Genomic DNA, 20,796 nt, shown 5'->3' on the forward strand with positions numbered 1-20,796 from the left:
CTTATGAAAGGTTGAAACCAGCTTATGCACCGCTGATGATGACTCTCGCCTCTTGAGGCATATTTTTGAGAATATATGTTATTTGACTGAGAGGTGTAGTTTCATTGGTTTTTTTTAGTTTTTATTTATTTATTTAAAGAACTTTCACAAGTTCGAATATTTCAAGAGATATGAAACAATTCAAGTAACATAAATCCTAGAAACTCTGATATTGGCGTTGAACAAAAAGAAATAGTAGAAAAATAGAAAATAATGAAAAATTCATATTGCAAAATCAAGAAAACCACAACATATGCATGTATATTAAAAAAAAGATTTTTCATTCTAAACAGGTAAAAAATATATATTTCTAAGTTTCTTCATTCTAAATAGAAATAACAGCTGGCTCAAGATACGAAAATTTTTGTCCAAGCCAACCCTAGTCAAGACAGGTCAGGAGGGCTACCCGATCCTTGGATAGGTCTATTACTAAGGTACCACTACAACAAAATAGGCCTACAACGACACTGTTTTTTTTTACTTTGACGATTCTCCTGACGCTTTTGAAAACGTCATTGTTAGCATCGTTGGCATAGGTACCATGATGCTTCGAAAAAAGCATCAACATAATTCAACATAGGTCGACCTTTATTGAAGGGTTGGCAAAGACCTAGTTAAGGCCGACCTTTAAGAAAGGTTGGGATAGGAGGAAATAGACGACCCAAAAAAGATCAGAATAACTCATTTATATATCGACTTTTAAAGAGGTGGGATAGACCATTCTATCCGACCTTAAATTGGTTGGGGTGGACCTGTCTAAGGCAACCTTAAAGAAGTTGGGATAGACCTTGTCTTCGCCGACACCTTACATAGTTGGCCCAAGTCCCATTTTTTTATGACTTGTTTTCCCGTCTTTTAAATAGCCTATTTTGGCGAAATATGAGCAAATTTGTATGTGTTAGGTTTGGACAAGTTTGAGATGATATTAATTGAACAATTAATTAACATAAATTGATCATATTAATAAAAAATTACCACTGAGTAATGCACTTATTAGTTTATATACAAAATCCGAAAAGAAGCAGTCAACACATTGACAACATATTGTCAACTTGTTGTCCATTACATCATTTGGTAACTTCATTCAATGAATTCATTGCCAATATGTTGTCAACCTGTTTCCCATGACATAAAAAATTCTAGGACAACTACATTCATCAACTTGATGAGGAGAGCCTTATACTTTTTGTCACGAGCATCCATCATATCCATAAACTTTGCCTCTCGAATTTTAGTTAATTTCATTAACCTTTCTTCTACCTCAACTATCAAACATGTAATACCCCTTACCCGTATCCGATTCTGGGATAGGGTTCGAGGTGTTACCGGACTTAAACATTCACAAACATGAAAAACCAGACTATAAAATTTCATTTAAATTTAAAACATTCAATTACATGCATAATGTCCCTTACACGAGCTACCGAGACTCTAAACATGCATTAAAGGCAGTTTGGGACTAAATCTAGAACTTTAGAAAGTTTTAGGGAAACTTAGAAAAATTTTCTTGAAACAGAGTCACACATCCGTGTGGACACAGGGACACGCCCATGTGTCTCCAACCCGCCCGTGTCCTCAGGCCGTGTAACTCTCTATTTATGACGTCAGCAAAACAAATGTAACCACACGGCCAGGCCACACACCCGTGTGCTAGGCCGTGTCCTCCACACAGTTAAGACACATGGTCATGTCTCTGCCCGTGTGACTAGTACTTAGGCTATTTTCCAAGCCTTTTGTTACCATTAATCCCTCACATCTTTACACACATCAAAGATATACATCATTGCATCATTTTAATGATTTAACATACTTCACTAAGGTATATTCTTAACTTTAACATGCTATCATTCACCTATTACACGTACTCATATAATATCAAATCTAGACACAACAATTCTATATTCATTGACCTTATGTTTTGATGACCACTTTTACCAAACTTTCATAACCATCAATTTATCAAGTAGCTTCAATCAACATCAAGTATTCATGTTCAAACATTATCAACTTATTTCCATATTATACATTTACCACGTGGCTATGACCATTTCGATCGGTCAAGAAGCACCCATCATGCATATATGTCATAATACCAACCACACATATCCCACAAGCATAAACACATCATTGCATCACAAGTATTAGAACTTATCATGGATAATTAGGCTTACAAGCCACAATCATTATAAGCCATATCTCATGGCTATATACAATGAATCAATATAAGCCAATACATATGGCTAATCATAACAACATCTATCATAAAACTAAGTCCCTATACATGCCACTCACTTGAAGACATTAAGATTCATCAATGCTCCAAAAGAGGTAGCTTGACAGTGTGAGGTTGCCTCCAACGATCTCCAACCCCGAGCTAACCTGTCAACACTAAAGAAATGGAAAGGAGGGAGTAAGCTTAAAGCTTAGTAAGTCTATATGAAAATAATAAGCAAATTGTCAACATGATTCCATGGAAATATATTCATAATTACACTTTTACTTATTTTCTAGTGATGCTATTTTCTCGAGTCATGGTTACTAAATTATTTAAATCTAGAGTTACGGAACTCCAAATTAAGATTTGTAAATTTTCATAAAACTAGACTCATATATATTTTTACCATAAAATTTCCAGAATTTTTTGTCTAGCCAATAAGTACAGTTTATTCTTTAAAATTACCCCTATTCTGCTGCTTGACAGCTTCGACCTTTCTTTACTAAAAATTGATTATCTCATAGTACAGGTTTCCATTAATGTTCTTGTATATTTCTATTGAAAATATACTCATTGAGGATTTAGTAATATAAATACTAGCCCATAATAATATTTGTTCAATTTTTAGTGATTTTTCCAAATTTGAGACAGGGGAGCCCGAAATCATTCTGACTCTGTCTCACAAAAGTTAAAATATCTCATAATATGAAACTCTTTTGCTTACACTGTTACTTCTATGTGAAAATATATTTAATAAGCTTTAATATCATATCTTATTCAGTCCCTAATTCAATTTCCACAATTTTGGGTGGATTTTCAAAGTCACGCAACTACTAATGTGCAACATTGTCTTAGTGCAATATAATAGTAACTATCATAAGTTCATTTTCAACTAATCATGAACTTACCATTTCATGGATTTCATGTTCAATTTGACAAAGACATAATAACATAACCATAAAGATTATTCATCATTCAAACCCTTTTGGCTTACTTATCATATACACATATATAGTTGCTCATCATAAATCGATATTTACCAAGGCATTGTTCATAAGTTTAGCATACGTACCTGTACTCATCATAGTGTATTATATAACCATACCTTTTTAACATGCCCTCCTCGGGACTTTCATCATATTCATTACATTACCCGTTGAACACTAGGAATACTATTGGATACACGGAAACTTGCTCCTAAGTGCCACATATACATACTAGCCAAAGCTACCTCATAACATGTATACATCCATAATGAACTCGGACCTCTCAACGAGCTCATATGTTACATGAATTGCATCCATATGACCTCGAACCTCTCAACGTGCTTGGATGCTCGCATCCATAATGAACTCGGACCACTCAACGAGCTCGGGTGCTACATAGATCACGAACTTGGACCACTCAACAAGTTCAGATTCTCACATATATCACAAATTCAGACCGCTCAACAAGCACATGTCACTTGAATCCTAAGATATTCCAAAGGTTCAAACGGGATTTTCCACACTTGCACTTAGTATCCTCATCGCACTTGCTTGTCATGTCGTGAACAATGACCATAATATCATTCATGCTTACAAATTCACCATTTTCCATTCATAGCATAATAAGGTATAACTCAAATAGAAAATAAGCTTTTAAGAATTTACATAACATATATCACATATTTCATATGTCACTTGTCATGTATAATCATTTTCTTGCATTTCATTTAATATTCTTCCACATCATAAACACCATTCCATCAACTTTTCCAATGTATTAAATCATACAATATATGCAATAATAGTAAGGAATATAATTCAAACATAAAATTCCATTATTATTATCATACAAACTTACCTTGAATGCGAGCACGGCTATATATTCCGATTTAGTCCATAAACTCATTCATTTCCAATATATGCCTGAATCTCATTTTCCTTGATTTATAATATGAAATTTAGCTTACTAATTAGTCACATTATTCATATGGGTCAAAAAATCATATTTTTACAAATTTGCATTTTGACCCGTAAACTTTCACATATTCGCACTTTTGTCCCAAGGCTCGTAAAATGATTTTTATCCAATTTTCTTACATTTTAAGCCTAGTCGAATCATTTTAATAACTATAGCAGCCCTTAATTTCTACTAAATCACACTTTTATGAAAAATTTTATAACTTTTGCAAAACGGTCCTTTTTGACAATTTCACCGAAAATCACTTAGTAAAAGTCGTTTATTACACACCAAGCATTCATTTTCTACCATTATACATCAAAACACATGCATATAATCCATGGGTAAATTTTTAAACACAAAACCTAGCTCAAAATATGGGTAGAAATGAGTAGATCTTGTTACGAGGATTTCAAAAACGTAAAAATCATTAAAAACGGGACTAGAACAGACTTTCAATCGAGCTTGGAAGCTTGAAAAACCCTATCTATGTCTTCTACATGCAATTTTAGGCCATGGGGTAGAAGATGGACAAAAATTGGCTTTTAATTTTGTTTTTAATTCATTTTAATTACTAGATTACCAAAATGCCCCTAACTTAAAAATATTCTATTTCACCCATTTCATGTCCATTTTTGTCCAAAAAATTATCCAATGGTCTAATTACCATTTAAGGGCCTCCAATTTAAAATTTCATAAATATTAGACACCTCTAACATGTAGAACTCAACTTTTGCACTTTTTACAATTTAGTCCTTTTGACCAAATTGAGTGCCCAAACGTCAAAATTTTCGATTGAAATTTTCATGAAATCATCCCATGAAATTGTAGAACATAAAAATATAAGAAGAAAAATTTTACTGTGTCCGATTTGTGGTCCTGAAACTACTGTTCCGACTTGGCCCTAATTCGGGATGTTACAAAACAAGCTTCTCGCTCTATGGCCTCCACATGGAATCGAGATTATGCTTCCTACATGTATGCATAATTACAATGAACAACCTTGTATAATAACAGAAAAGTAAAGATTACTTCAACTTGAGAGTTTTTACTCAAAATACGAGTTTTGAATTTTTTTAACATAAAAAGCGTAACACTTATAGAAGGGCGACAATCAACCATCTCACAAATATAGCACCATTTTTAAGAAGAAGCAATTTAGAAAAAAAAGAAAAAAAAAGATCTGCACATATCAAATACATTGTCATTAAATGGCATACCCAAAGACCATAAATCAGACTTGAAACCATAGGGAATATTTGCAAGCAATTCAGGACACATGCAACCAAGTAGAATATCAAATATAGCTCAATGATAACAAAAAAAAAGGGAAAAAGATTGAGAACATGTAAGAAAATGATAAGAAAAATAAGAAAAGAAACTCAACAAGGTGTACATCTTGATCTTTGGTAAGAAAGATATTGAAACACTACCAAGAGAGTGAAATGATTATAAATCAATCCATAAATCATTTTGTGATAGAAAGACTAATCCAATTTTACACACATACCTTCATGTTGCGATGTAGAATAAAATTTGAATGCAAATATTTAACTGCCAAAAGAAATTGTGAAAACCAATTGCAAAGTTTCTGTATAGTGTTCATGATCATCATTTTTAACTATTAGTTATAACTTAGCAAACTAAAATGTAAAATTAAGGGGTATATAGAGAAATACACCGTATTTGATTTCTTCATCAATTCAGCTCTGTTAAAAAGGAATAAGAAAACAAACTATATAGACAGATTACAACAATTGCAAACATTTAAAAAATACAAAAAAAACTATTCAAAATTCTCAATTCAACTTAGAAATTTATATATCTCCACCTTTATAGTATCCAGAAAGTGTAAAGTAATCTATGTCCCCCTTCATAGTTTTGTCTTAGGATAAGATTTAAGGCACATAAATTACACCCAAAATACCAATCTTCTCACCCTATTTGATCCAATCTAAATCACATCCATGCAAACTCAAAACATAAGTAGCAAATCCTTTACCCAAAATCAATAATAATGCCAAGAAAGCAATAATTTCTTTTTCCTTTTAATAACAAACTCAAAATAAATCAAACAAAGCCCAATAAAATCAAAACATCATAAAAAACATGAAATCAAACCCACAAATCTAAAATAAAAGCAAAAAAAAAGTGTTTCATATTTGTTACGATGATTGGATGGGACAAACCTAGACTACTGGGTCTAGGGTCTAGGGTCAAAGAGATGCAGAAAAGTCTAAGTGAAGACTAAAGAGAATGGACCAACCAGAAGGAACACCAGTTTCAAAGATCCAAAGGCAATTTGTTTTGCAGCAGCAACAACATCAACAACCTTTGCCACAGCTACAACTTTTACAACAACAATATCAGCAACACCCATAGTTGCGGTGAGGGACAAGTGACTGGAGACTTGAGACAGGTGAGGGATTTGCCTAAACTTTTTAGAAATTAATGAAGAAGAAATGATAGGAATTTGATTTAGGGTTTTTGATTTTTTATTTAGGGGCTTTAATTTCGAGATAGGAATTAGGCAATAGGAATGGTATTTTTATTTCGGAAAAGCGAGGGGAGAGTAAAAGGGTTTGGGGGAAAGTAAAAATAAAATAATTAGACTAAATAATTGTAACAACCTGTTTTTGAGTCAAATTAAAATAGTAGTTTCGAGACCATAAATTTGAGGTTAAAATATTATTTTATTATTTTATTAAATTTTACATCATGATAGAATTATTATGTGAAAGTTTCGTAAAGAAATTTTACTGTTTAAATGCTTAATTCGATAAAAAGGACTAAAACGCGTAAAGCGTAAAACTTGTGTTCTATCAGCTAAAAGTGTCAAATAGCTATAGAACATTAAAGTAAATGTCCTTAGTTGGTAAATAGACCATTTATGGTTAGTGGATGATGATAGCATGGCAATTGGTGTAATTTTTAATATTTTTAAAGGTTATAAAAGTAAATTAGTAATTAATGTTAATATTAATAAAACCAAAATCATTTTATTCATCATTCTTATCTTTGTTGCCGATTTTGAAGAAGAAAAAGAAGAAAATTTTGCTTCCAAGGGTTCAGTCATTTGGAAATCAAATTGGTAAGTGATTTTGACTCGGTTTTTAATGATTTCTATGTTTTTGAGATTGTTGCTTCGTATTCTAACTAGCCCGTACCCTAGATTTTGAAATTGTTAAAGATTTATCATGTTGCAATTTTTGAATGTTTGAGTATTTTTATAGTTGATGATAGATTATGAAGGTTTATTGATAATTAAACTAGTTTTGTAAAGTGATTTTTGACAAAAATGCAAAATAGGGATTAAATTATGAAAATGTAAAATGTGGTGGTTAAAAGTGTGAAATAATGAAAGATATGGGCTGCTAGGAGGCCCTATGAAATTCGACTAGCATGTAATTGTACTAAATTGCATGAATTTACAATTTTATGTGAAAAGGACTAAATTGTAAATAATGTGAAAGTATAGGGTCAAATGTGTAAATTTGCAAAAAAAGTGAATTATGGGTAAATTTGCAAAAAAAAAGTGAATTATGGGCTAAATTGAATAGATTGAATGTTGAATGTATTGAATTTGATAATATATAGATCAAGATAAGCCAAGATCGAGTTTAGATCGGGGAAAAAGGAAGATTGACGAATAGCTGATAGTTTTTATCAGAGAGATACGAGGTAAGTTCGTTTAATTAGAATCGAACTCTTAAATACTTGTATTTATTTTGAATGTATGTATATAATTGAGAAATTGATATAATTGGATCATGAGTGCCTAATTGATATGGACGATGGTTACCAAGCCCCGTTTGAACCGTATGAATTCGTAGGATACGAGTGACATGTCACTAGGGTTACCATTTTTGTCGAGCTCCTGCATTTGTTGCGGACTCACCACAGCTTGTATGAGCTTATTGATATATCAGCTTGTAAGAGCTTACTATTCTCCGCTTGTATGAGCTTACTGTTCAGCTCGTTATAGCTTACTATTTCAGCTCAATAGAGCTTACTGTTCATAGCTCGAAAGAATGGAAAATGATAAGGAATTGATGGATTACTGATTTACATGTACTGTATATCACCCGAGTATCCCTCGAGATTCTAATAAGTTTAACAGGCATAAATTCTATTTATATGGATGAAGTAATGTTTATACGGATGAGTTACGGTTTTCAAAAGAATTATAGTTTATATGATTGGAAATGAAATGTTACCAATGTTGTACATGATATATGAATTTGGTATGATGCAATGTATTGAGATAATGGATGATTTCATATATTTAAATGACTAACTTGTGATGAATGCTTGTGTTTAGGCATTTGGTAATTGAAATGAAATACACTTGATTATTTACCTTGATTTTGGATATTAAATGATGTGTATTGATCGGTAATACCTCGTAATCTTATTCTGATGACGGATACGGGTTAGGGGTGTTACATTTATTGGTATCAAAGCTACGGTTTAGTCGATTCCAGGACTAACGTAGCATATGTGAGTCTAGCTATACATGCCATTTATAAAACTATGATAGTGTGATGACTCATGACGTTTTCAAATGTGTTTTCATATAGTAATGAATCTCGAACGAGCTGTAGCGGATGATGTAGAGAGTAACGCGCCAACTCCTGCTCAAAGGACAGCGCCTTCTGAATCTAGACCTATGACAAGAAGTCACAGGGGTGAGGCTAAAGAAGCCTTCTTTCAGTTCTTGAATGAGTGGTTCACACAGTAAATTCGTATGAACCAGACTGTTCAGCAACCTCCACCCCCACCTGTTCCCCAACCGATCCCTGTAGTTCCTTAAGGTTTGGATCCCCTGCGATTGAATAAGCTACTTGTTGATAAGATACAGAAACACGGAGTTGAGGAATTCAGAGCCACTGTTAATGATGACCCTGAGAGAGCCGAGTTTTGGCTTGAGAACACGATTCGGGTATTCGATGAACTATCATGCAACCCTGAAAAATATTTAAAGTGTGTTGTATCATTGTAAGAGATACTACATATCTATGGTGGAATACCTTGACATCCGTAGTTAAGCAAGAAAGAATTACTTGGGATTTTTTTCAAGTTGAATTTAGAAAGAAATACATCAGCCAAAGGTTTATGAAAGAGAGTTTGTACGACTCAACAAATATGCTCGTGAATGTGTTTCTTTTGAAGCTATAATGTGTAAAAGATTCAAGGATGGATTGAATGAAGAAATTAGACTATTAGTTGGAATTCTTGAGCTGAAAGAGTTCGTCGTTCTGTTTGATAGAGCTTGCAAAGCCGAAGAGCTTTGTAAAGAGAAAAGGACAGCCAATTCTGAGGCTAGAGACTTTAGGAAGAGATTGGCAGGAAAAACACATCAGTCGGCATCAAAGAAATCTAGAGAATATCATCCTCGTTCCACTGCTTCTGCGGGGATTTCGATCAGACACAGAGATGCGAGACATTTCAGCTCTAAACCTCAAACGACATCAGTTGCTAGTGTGAAAGGTGTTAGAAATGCTGGATCTGAATGTAAACAATGTAATAAGCGACATTATGATGAATGTAGATTAGTAAGCGGAGCTTGTTTTAAATGCGGATCCCTTGATCATTATCTCTAGGACTGTTCAAAAAAGTTTACAACTGAAAGAGATCAACTGGTGAAAGTAAGTAACACAGCTACTAGAGGGAGTCCACCTCGAAACACTGGAAATACGAGTGGTAACCAAGGTGTTACGAGATTTTGTTGTGAGATAAGAGGCATGACCACCTGCCCGGGCTTATGCTATACGTGCAAGGGATGAGGCATCATCGCCAGATGTTATTACCAGTACTTTTTCTCTTTTTGATACTAATATAGTTGCGTTGGTAGACCCTGGATCAACCTACTCATATATCTTTATGAATTTAGTATTTAAAAAGAGTTTACATGTTGAGTCTACAGAATTTGTAATTAAAGTATCGAACCCCTTAGGCAAGTCTGTTTTAGTTGATAAAATTTGTAAGAATTGTCCTTTGATGACTTGGGGTTACTGTTTTAGGGCTGACTTGATGCTTCTACCGTTCGATGAGTTTGATGTGATTCTAGGTATGGATTAGCTAACTATGCATAATGCGGTTGTGAATTGTAAATGAAAGACTATAGAATTTAAATGTCAAAGTGGTGAAATTCTTCAAATTGAGTCTGATGATTCGAGTGAATTACCTACTGTGATATCATCTATGTTAGCTCAGAAATGTATGAAAAGGGCTGTAATGCATATCTTGCATACATATTAGATAAAAAAGTGTCTGAATCAAAGATTGAATCTATACTTGTTGTTTGCGAGTTTTTAGATGTATTTCCAGAAGAATTACTAGATTTGCCACCGATTAGAGAAGTTGAATTTGGTATTGAATTAGTACCTGGAACAACACCTATACCGATAGATCTGTACAAAATGGCTCCAATAGAATTAAAAGAGTTGAAAGCTCAGTTGCAATAATTGACAAACAGAAGTTTTACACGACTGAGTTATTCTCCCTAGGGTGAGTCGGTATTGTTTGTGAATAGGGGCGAAGCCAGAAAAATTTTTTAGGGAGGCCGGATGAAATTTTAATTTTTTGTAGTTTATATCTTTATAATCTGCAAAGGATTAAATCAAATTTTTATAATTTTAGGGAGGGCCAAAGTGTAATTTTACCTTTACTAATTTAAAATTTTGAAAAAATTTTAAGGGCCTAAAATGCAATTTTAGATTTTAGGGGGTCGGGGCCCATGTCAGCCCCTGGCTTCGCCCCTGTTTGTGAAAAAGAAAGATGGCATGATGAGAATATGTATCAACTATAGACAACTGAATAAAGTGACTGTAAAGAACAAATACCCTCAACTGTAGATTGATGATTTATTTAATCAGTTGAAATGGGCTACAGGATTTTTAAAGATTGATTTGAGATCGGGTTATTATCAGTTTCGACTTAAAGAGTCAAATGTGCCGAAAACTACATTCAAAACAAGGTATAGATATTATGAATTCCTGGTTATGCCTTTCAAATTAACTAATGCTCTTGCAGTTTTCATGGGCTTAATGAACTGAATATTCAGACTGTATTTAGATAGATTTTTTGTTGTATTTATGAATGACATTCTGATATATTCGTGAGATGAATCTGAACATATCAAGCCCTTGCGATTTGTGTTACAAACTCTACGTGATAAGCAGTTATTTGCAAAGTTCAGCAAATGTGAGTTTTGGCTTAGAAAGGTTGGATTTCTGTGGCATATTGTTTCGGCCGAAGGTAGTAGAGTTGACCCAAGTAAGATTTCTGCTATTGTTGATTGGAAATCTCTGAGAAACATATCTGAAGTCTGGAGTTTTCTGGGCTTAGCGGGTTATTACCTAAGATTCGTGAAAGGATTCTCGATGATTGTGACACCGATGACACGACTGCTTCAAAAATATGTGAAGTTTGAATGGTCGAAAAAATATCAGTAGAGTTTCTAATAGTTGAAAGTACTGTTAACTGAAGCACCAGTTTTTTTTTCAACCTGAATCGGGGAAAGAGTTTGTGATTTATAGCGACGCATCTTTAAACAGTCTGGTATGTGTTTTGATGCAAGAAGGAAAGGTTATAGCCTATGCTTACTTAATCAGTGCATTTTTATTCTTTTAAGGTAGCTGAAGGTTAAATTAGCAATGTATCTGGCGATATTATTGCCTTGCATAACTTGCAAGATTATTGTGATTAAACTATTTCAAGTTAGGGATGCCTTGTTACCTTACATAGTCTTTTATATGCTTATTATATTTAATTAATCGTTTGAATTGACATAGGGATATGCAAGAGATTAGCTCAATTTAAAGAGTCAGTATGTGCAATAACATGTTTGCTTATTAGAATATGTTTAGTCGATTGAATTGACATAGGGATATGTCAAGAGATGAATGGATTTTTATATGTGAATATGTTCAGAAGTTAGCCAATTACTGAGTTGCCATGAATTTATTCGTAACAATGTAAACATGAGTTTAATTATTCTAAGTTAAAGGAATATAATTAATCCAACACAAGTATGCTACCTTGATTAAATCTTATTTGAAATCGTGCATTAGAACTCCTTTGTTTTATTTTAATTATTTACTTAGTTTTTAAATAGTTGTTGACTATCTTTTAAAACCAAATTATTTTTATCTCACCAAAGTGTTTTACAATTAATTTCATAAATAATTCTTTTTACAGTCCCTGTGGGTACGATAACTCGACATTACTTGTCACTTTATTACTTGTTGCGATTATGTACACTTGCACATTTTTTCCGTCGTTCCAAGTTTTTGGCACTGTTGTCGGGATTGTTTTAAAAAGCCATTATTTGTGAATTTGTCAGTTCTACATTTTGGTTTATTTTTCTATTTAAATTTTTAACTTAATTAATTTTTCTCTGATAATTTCAGGTGCTTATTGATCGCGAGATTTCTTCATAGGTTTTAAATATTTATAATTACTCGTTCTTGAACTAACTATTATCGCGATGTAGGCAAGTGTACCTATCGAACAGCAGTATAGTTTTAGCAAGACCGAATTGTCGAACCCAAAGGAACTAAAAGTACTAGCAATGACTGTCTTTTTATTATCTAGCCTAAGAATAAAGAGGTTTTGTTTTAATTAACTAATTATCTAAACTAAGAATGCACAGAGAAAAGAATTGGGGAATTGCTTTTGGGAAAAATCGATTGACTTAAGACAATACCTAAGGAAAAATCCACCTAGACTTATTATTCTGGCTCCGAATCGGACGATTTATTCATTCAACTTGTTCCGTAGAGATCCCTAAGTTATGTTATTATCCCTATTCAAGTCTAATAACGTATAATTCCTAGATTGAATAACCGAGACTTTTCTCTAATTAACACGCTAGGGTTGCATTAACTCGATCTATGAATCCCCTTATTAGGTTTCACCCTAATCCGGCAAAATCTTGTCACCCTATGTCTAGGCGCGCAATCAACTCCGCTTAATTATGACAAATGTACTCTTAGACAGGGTCTATTCCTCCTCTGAATAAGAGCATGTCTTGAATCAGTATCCTGGGATATCAAAACAAGAATTAAGAACACATAATTAAGAACAAGTTAAATATTTATCATACGATTCAGAAAATAATAACAACATTCGTCTTAGGTTTCATTCCCCTTAGGTATTTAGCGGTTTTAGTTCATAACTAAATAAGAAAACATATCAGAAGAATAAAGAGTACAAAACATAAAGAAAACCCAAAACTCTTGAAGGGAAATTGAGGAGAGATCTTCAGTCTTGATGATGAATCTGACTTCTGAGATGGATCAATCGGCTTCCTTAGAGTCTATTCTCCGTCTCCCTTTTTCCTCCTCCTTTAGGGTGTATTTATAGGTTTTGGAATGCCTAAAAACCCTCAAAGTTGGCCTTTTTCGAATTGGACTCAACTTGGGCTCGGCAGGGACACGCCCGTGGCACACGCCCGTGTTCGATTACTTCAGACCGTGTTCGAGCCTGCCAAATTGACACAGTCGTGTGATCTGCCCGTGTGAGGAGGTCTAGGCTGTGTTGATTTCGTATTTTGGCCCATTTTCTCTATTTTGGCCCATTTCTCATTCATTTCTCTCTCCTATGCTCTCCTAAGTATAAAACATGAAATTAAAGCATTAGGAGCATCGAATTCACCAATTCTAATGAGAAACCATCCATAAAATGCATAAAACATGGGGTAAAAATATGTATAATTTATGGTTTATCATTTATGAATATTGACCAGATTATTGACTTACTCTCTATAGACCCTGAGATAGAACGAACCTTTCAATAATGAAGAAGACAAGTGAACCAGAGAAGGACCGAAGAAATGAACTTTGAAAATTTGATCTAAGGAAATGGAGCAAACCCTACTCAAAATCCTATCCTTATTGCTGATGATAGGGATAGAGCCTTAAGACAATATGATGTGCCAGTATTTAATGATCTTAATCTGGGCATTAGGAAACTCGAAATCGAGGCACAACAATTTGAGCTGAAGCCAGTCATGTTCCACATACTTCAGACTGTGGGCCAATTCAGTGGAATGCCTACTGAAGATCCTCATCTTCACCTAAGACTATTTATGGAGGTGAGCGACTCATTCAAATTTGTTGGAGTACCCGAAGATGCATTACGATTGAAGTTGTTCCCGTACTCACTAAGGGATAGAACCAGAGCCTGGTTGAATTCATTGCCACTAAACTCAATTTCTACATGGAAAGAGTTAGCCGAAAGATTTCTCATGAAGTATTACCCGCCAAGCAAGAATGCTAAGTTGAGGAACGAGATCACTGCCTTCCAACAAATGGATGATGAGTCCTTGTATGAGGCATGGGAATGATACAAAGAACTATTATGGAAATTCCCTCATCACAGAATCCCACATTGCATCCAACTTGAGACAGTTTATAATGGTCTCAATGCTCACACGAGGATGGTAGTGGACACTTCTGTTAATGGTGCTCTCCTTTCTAAGTCTTATAATGAGGCTTATGAAATCATCGAAAGGATCAGCAGTAACAATTATCAATGGCCAACCAATCAAGCCACGTCAGGAAAAGATCGCTGGAATGCATGAAGTGGGCGCTCTCACTTCACTTACATTCAGGTATCTTCAATATCCTCAATGCTTAAGAATCTTACCACTAATGGGTCTAACAGTTTTGCAGCCCAACCACCTCACCAATTTGAGAGTATAGCCTGTGTTTATTGTAGGGAAGGACATTTGTTCAAAGAATGTCCATCGAACCCCGAATCCGTATATTCCATGGATAACCAAAACCAAAATCAAGGAAGGCAAGGACTGCAATCCAACTTCTATAACCCATCGTGGCGAAACCACCCGAATTTTCCTGGAGTAACCAAGGGGCTGGAACCAGTAACAACTACGCCCAATCTAGACCGACTCAGCCGCCTAGTTTTTCCCAACAAGTTTAGAACCTAGTTCAAGCTGAACCATCCAATAGCTTAGAGAATCTGCTAAAGGCATACATGGAGAAGAATGATGCCTTAATTCAAAGCCAAGCAGCTACATTGAAGAATCTGGAAAACCAAATGGGCCAGCTTGCAACTGAACTTAGGAACCGACCACAAGGTGCTTTACCTAGTGAATAATCCAAAAAATCTAGGGAAAGAACATTGCAAAGCGTTAACATTGAGGAGCAAAAAGACAGTAGAGCCCAACACTATCGAAGCTGAAAAAGAGCCAGCTGATGCTCAAGACTCAGAAGAAGTTCAATCGAGTGTTAAAATTCCAGTTTCACAAGAACCAGAATCTGCAAAACTCGATGAGGTAATTCCAGAACCAGCTAATTCTGATCAACTAACAACTCCGTTAGATGCAGAATTGCCGCAAAAAACGAATTAACCAGTTCCAGTAAAGAAACCTCCACCACCCTACCCTCAAAGACTTCAAAAGCAGAAGTAGGAAATTCAATTCAAGAAATTCCTAGACGTACTCAAGCAACTTCACATCAACATCCCGTTGGTTGAAGCACTTGAGCAAATGCCAAACTACGTCAAATTCATGAAGGATATCCTGTACAAAAAATGAAGACTAGGAGAATTTGAGACAGTAGCTCTGACGAAGGAATGCAACACATATCTTCAAGACAAACTACCTCCAAAATTGAAGGATCCTGGATGTTTTACCATACCTTGCAACATTAGAGCAATGTATTGTGGTAAGACACTATGTGGCTTGGGTGCAAGTATAAACTTGATGCCTATGTCAATATTTAGAAAGTTGGGGATACGTGAAGTTAGACCTACTACGGTTACACTTCAACTACCAGATCAATCTTTAGCACATCCAGAAGGAAAAATCGAGGACGTATTGGTACGACTAGATAAATTTATTTTCCCTGCGGATTTTGTTATTCTAGACTTTGAAGTAGACAAAGAAGTACCGATTATCCTAAGAAGACTGTTCTTAGCAGCCGGAAGGACCCTTATTGATCTGTAGAAGGGCGAGCTTACTATGCGTGTTTAGGATGATTAGGTAACATTTAACGTTTTTAAGTCTATGCAATTTCCTGACACAATTGATGATTGTTCTGCAATATCCGATTTGAAGGATTTAATAGTAGAAAAGGAGCTCAACTATGTTGAGGATCCGTTGGAACAAATTTTGACATCAGATCCTCCAAATGATGAAGAGGAGGATGGATACTTAGCTTTGTTAGAAGCTAATCAAAAGGGACTTAATCCACAATCCCACTTTGAATCTTTGGAGTTAGAGAAAAGGGATTATGCCCAACCAAAAGCATCAATTGAGGAGCCACCTAAATTAGAACTGAATGTACTTCCTTTACATTTGAAATATGTTTATTTAGGTAACTCTTCTACTCTTCCTGTGATTGTTTCAGCAGAGTTAACTACTAAGTAAGAAGAGAAACTCATCTTGGTGTTGAAACAATTTAAGAAGGCTATCAGATGGACCATAGCCGATATCTGCGGTATTAGTCCATCTGTATGCATGCACAAGATTATCCTGGAAGATGGCGAAAAAGGGACGATTGATGGACAACGACGGCTGAACCCCATCATTTAAGACGTAGTGAAAAAGGAGATTATCAAGTGGTTAGATGTAGGTATCATTTATCCCATCTCAGACAGTTTGCGGGTAAGTCCGGTCCAGTGCATGCCAAAGAAGAGAGGTATCACAGTCATAGAGAATGAGAATACGAGTTGATACCAACTAGAACAGTTACGGGATGGAGGATTTGCATCAATTACTGGAAGCTGAACAAGGCGACTAGGAAAGATCACTTTCCTTTGTCGTTTTTGGACCAGATGCTGGATAGACTCGCGGGGCGAGAATATTACTATTTTCTCGATGGATACTCGGGGTATAATCAGATTACAGTAGCACTGAAAGATCAACACAAGACAATGTTCACCTGCCCGTACGGTACATTTGCATTTAGACGCATGCCATTTGGTTTATGTAATGCACCTGCTACATTTCAACGATGTATGATGTCTATTTTTACTGACATGGTTGAGAAGTAATTGGAAGTTTTTATGGATGACTTTTCAGTATTTGGAGATACTTACGATGATTGCTTAGCCAATCTAGCTAAGGTACTAAGACGATGTGAAGAAACGAACCTCGTACTTAACTGGAAGAACTGTCATTTCATGGTACGAGAAGGAATTGTTCTAGGGCATCGGATAACGAGACATGGAATCGAGGTAGAAAAATAAAAAGTAGATGTTATTGAGAAGCTCCCACCTCTAACATCTGTAAAGGGTGTTAGAAGCTTTTGGGCCACGCCGATTTCTATCGAAGATTTATCAAGGACTTCTCCAAAATTGCTAAACCCTTATGCAAATTATTGGAGAAGGACATGACGTTCAAGTTTGATTATGAATGCTTAAGAGCTTTCAAGGATTTGAAGAGTCGATTAGTTACGGCACTCATAATCGTCACACCAGACTGAGAGTTTCCATTTGAATTAATGTGTGACGCAAGCGACTTCGCGATAGGAGCTATCATGGTCCAACGAAGGAACAAAGTTTTTCATCCCATCTACTATGCAAACCAGACTCTTATAGGAGCTCAACTGAACTATACGGTAACAGAAAAAGAGTTACTTGCTATTGTTTTTGCTTTTGACAAGTTTTGATCTTATCTTGTAGGTACCAATGTAATTGTCTATAAGGACCACTTGACAATTAAGTATTTGCTTTCCAAGAAAGACGCTAAGCCAAGACTGATCTGATGGGTACTTCTACTTCAAGAGTTCGATCTAAAAATTCAAGATCGAAAAGGGATAGAAAACCAAGTAGCAAATCACTTGTCCAGATTGGAGTCGCAAGAAGGGAATTCTCCTATTATACCAATTCAGGAAACGTTTCCAGATGAACACATACTGAAGGTAAGTCATCTGCACAATACCCCTTGGTTTGCTGATATTGCTAACTATTTAGCTTGTGGTTTGATGCCAATTGATAAGACTTATCAAAAAAGGAGAAAGTTTCTTCACGATGTGAAGTACTATTTCTGAGAAGAGCCATATTTGTTTAAAAGGTGTGCAGATCAGATGATTAGGAGATACGTGGTAGAAGATGAAGTACAAAATATTTTATACCATTGTCACTCAGGTCCTAGTAGGGGACACTTTGGAGGTATGCATACGGCGGCCAAAGTACTGCAAGCCAGATTATTTTGGCCAACACTATTCAAATATGCATATCCGTATGTAAAGAGCTGTGACCGATGTCAAAGGTTCGAAAATGTCACCAACAGAAATGAGATACGTCGAACAAACATCATTGAGGTAGAATTGTTCGATGTATGGGGTATTAACTTTCTTGGTCCTTTCCCTCCGTCTTTTGGTCACAAGTATAAATTGGTAGCAGTGGACTATGTGTCCAAGTGGTCGAGGCTAAAGCTTTTCCAAAAAATGATGCTAGGGTTGTAATTAAGTTATTGCAGAAACACATGTTCACAAGGTTTGGAACCCCAAGATCTATCATTAGTGATGAAGGGTCCCACTTCGTGAACAAGTGGTTAAAATGGTTATTAGACAAGCACAGAGTGAAGCACAAGGTTGCAACAGCTTACCATCCGTAGACGAATGGGCAAGCTGAACTGGAAAATAAGGAGATCAAAGGCATACTTGAGAAGGTAGTTTGCCCAAACTGACAAGATTGGTCCAAAAGGCTAGACGATGCTTTATGGGCTTACAGAACAGCATACAAGACACCTTTAGGGATGTCACCCTACAGGTTGGTCTTTGGGAAAACATGTCATCTACCCTTAGAGTTAGAGCACAAGGTTTACTGGGCTCTTCGACAACTCAACTTGGATTCTAAGCTTGCTAAAGAGAAATGGATGCTCCAAGTCAATGAGCTAGAGGAACTCCGGATGTTCTCCTACGAAAATGCCAAATTACTCAAAGAGAGACTTAAGAAATGGCATGACAAGTGCATTCGAGTTCGAGAATTTGAAGCAGGTCAACGAGTCTTGTTATTTAATTCCAGACTAAAGTTCTTTCCAGGTAAGCTAAAATCACGTTGGTTCAGTCCATTTACGATTCATCGCGTCTATCCACACGGAGTTTTTGAGCTCCAAGGTAAGAGAGGTAATTTTCAAGTTAATGCTCAGTGCTTGAAACACTATTGGGGAGATAAGATTGAACGAAATGAAATTTCGTTCATTTTATCGGATGTTTAAAATTTTCTTATTTTCCTTTTTAATAAATTATTTAGGGTATATTTTTGAGATTATTATGTTTAAATAAATTCTATCTAGGAGATTGGAACTTAAGCGGGACCACTTGTGACCCCTCCAGTCTTTCTTGGGAATTGATTTTGACATAATTTTCTGAAAAATTATTCTCTAAATAGAAATTTCAATTTTTGATTTTTCAAATAAAATGGTCAATTTTGATCCAAGTCTTAAATTGCAACTCAATTCCAAATTTTCATTAAGTCTAGGGACTTAATTGAATCATTTCTAAAATTTGGTAGCTCTTTTCGTAAATAATAAAAACTAGATGCCTCTTTTTGTAAATATTTTCAAAAGGCTTCTAGAATAAATGTTTTAGTTTAATAAAAAAAATGATAATTATTAATATATAATTATATCCATTATAATATATATTAATTATTATCAATTTTAGGATTAGCGTTAATTTAATCATACTTTATTTGATAAGTTTTTAATAATAATAATAAGATGATAATCTTTAATATATAATTATATCTATTATAATTTATATATTAATCTTTATCAGTTTAGCATAGAATTAGGATTAGTCTTAATCATATTTTATCTTTGTTTAAATAAATTAAATAGAAATTAATAATTTAATATGCATATATCTAATTATTAATTGTTGTTCTCTTTGTATAGTATTAGAACTTAGAATTTTTATTAATTAAATTGTTTTAAGAATCCTAGTCTAATTCCTATTTTTTCCTCTATAAATTCCACCCATCTTCCCATTCATCTATCACTCAAAACCCAAAGCACTAAAACCCCAAAGTGCTGAAACCCTTTGCCCAACAGCCACTCAGTTAGCAGCACACGTCGCACGTCCTAGCAGGCCACAAGCACGTCCAGCTCCATCGCCCACTTGTCGCACCAGCCTCAGCTCGCGCCAGGCCTTCATCCCACGTGCTATACCTACCTTCCGCACCATCTAGCGCGCCCCCAATTGCTACCTTCTGCAGAACACCCGTGTCGCTGCCTGCTTCCAGCCCTGTTGCTCATCATTGCTCCCACATGCACCACGCCCGCATGCCCTAGCTGCTTGTGTGACATTCTTCATTCATCCATCCTAAGCCACAAACCCTCCAACCCTCCTTTTTAATTGCCATCTTTTCCTTCATTATTATTATTATTATTATTTTATTTCTACACAAAATGTGGTAAGACCTAGTTTTCTCTTAATTTTTAATTTTATTTAATTAGTTAAATTTTCAATTCATTGAATTATTAATAATATTTATTAAATTTTTTTGAGAAAATAATTTTTCCATCTTATGATCAGGTTAAACATGCCTTACAAGAGAACTCGTGCTTCCACTCAAATTGATGAAACGCAAAACAAGTTCCACTGTGAAGAAGCCAGAGT

At 35.1% G+C, this 20,796-nt stretch overlaps 1 non-coding gene across 1 annotated transcript; it reads right to left on the reverse strand.

Moving 5' to 3' along the window:
- Positions 1 to 14,480: 14,480 nt before the first annotated feature.
- Positions 14,481 to 14,587, reverse strand: LOC121231586 (small nucleolar RNA R71). The gene has a single exon (XR_005929643.1). It is a non-coding gene; the product is annotated as a small nucleolar RNA R71 (small nucleolar RNA).
- Positions 14,588 to 20,796: the final 6,209 nt, after the last annotated feature.

This window comes from Gossypium hirsutum, chromosome A06 (assembly GCF_007990345.1).
Source record: "Gossypium hirsutum isolate 1008001.06 chromosome A06, Gossypium_hirsutum_v2.1, whole genome shotgun sequence".
Taxonomy (NCBI): domain Eukaryota; kingdom Viridiplantae; phylum Streptophyta; class Magnoliopsida; order Malvales; family Malvaceae; genus Gossypium; species Gossypium hirsutum.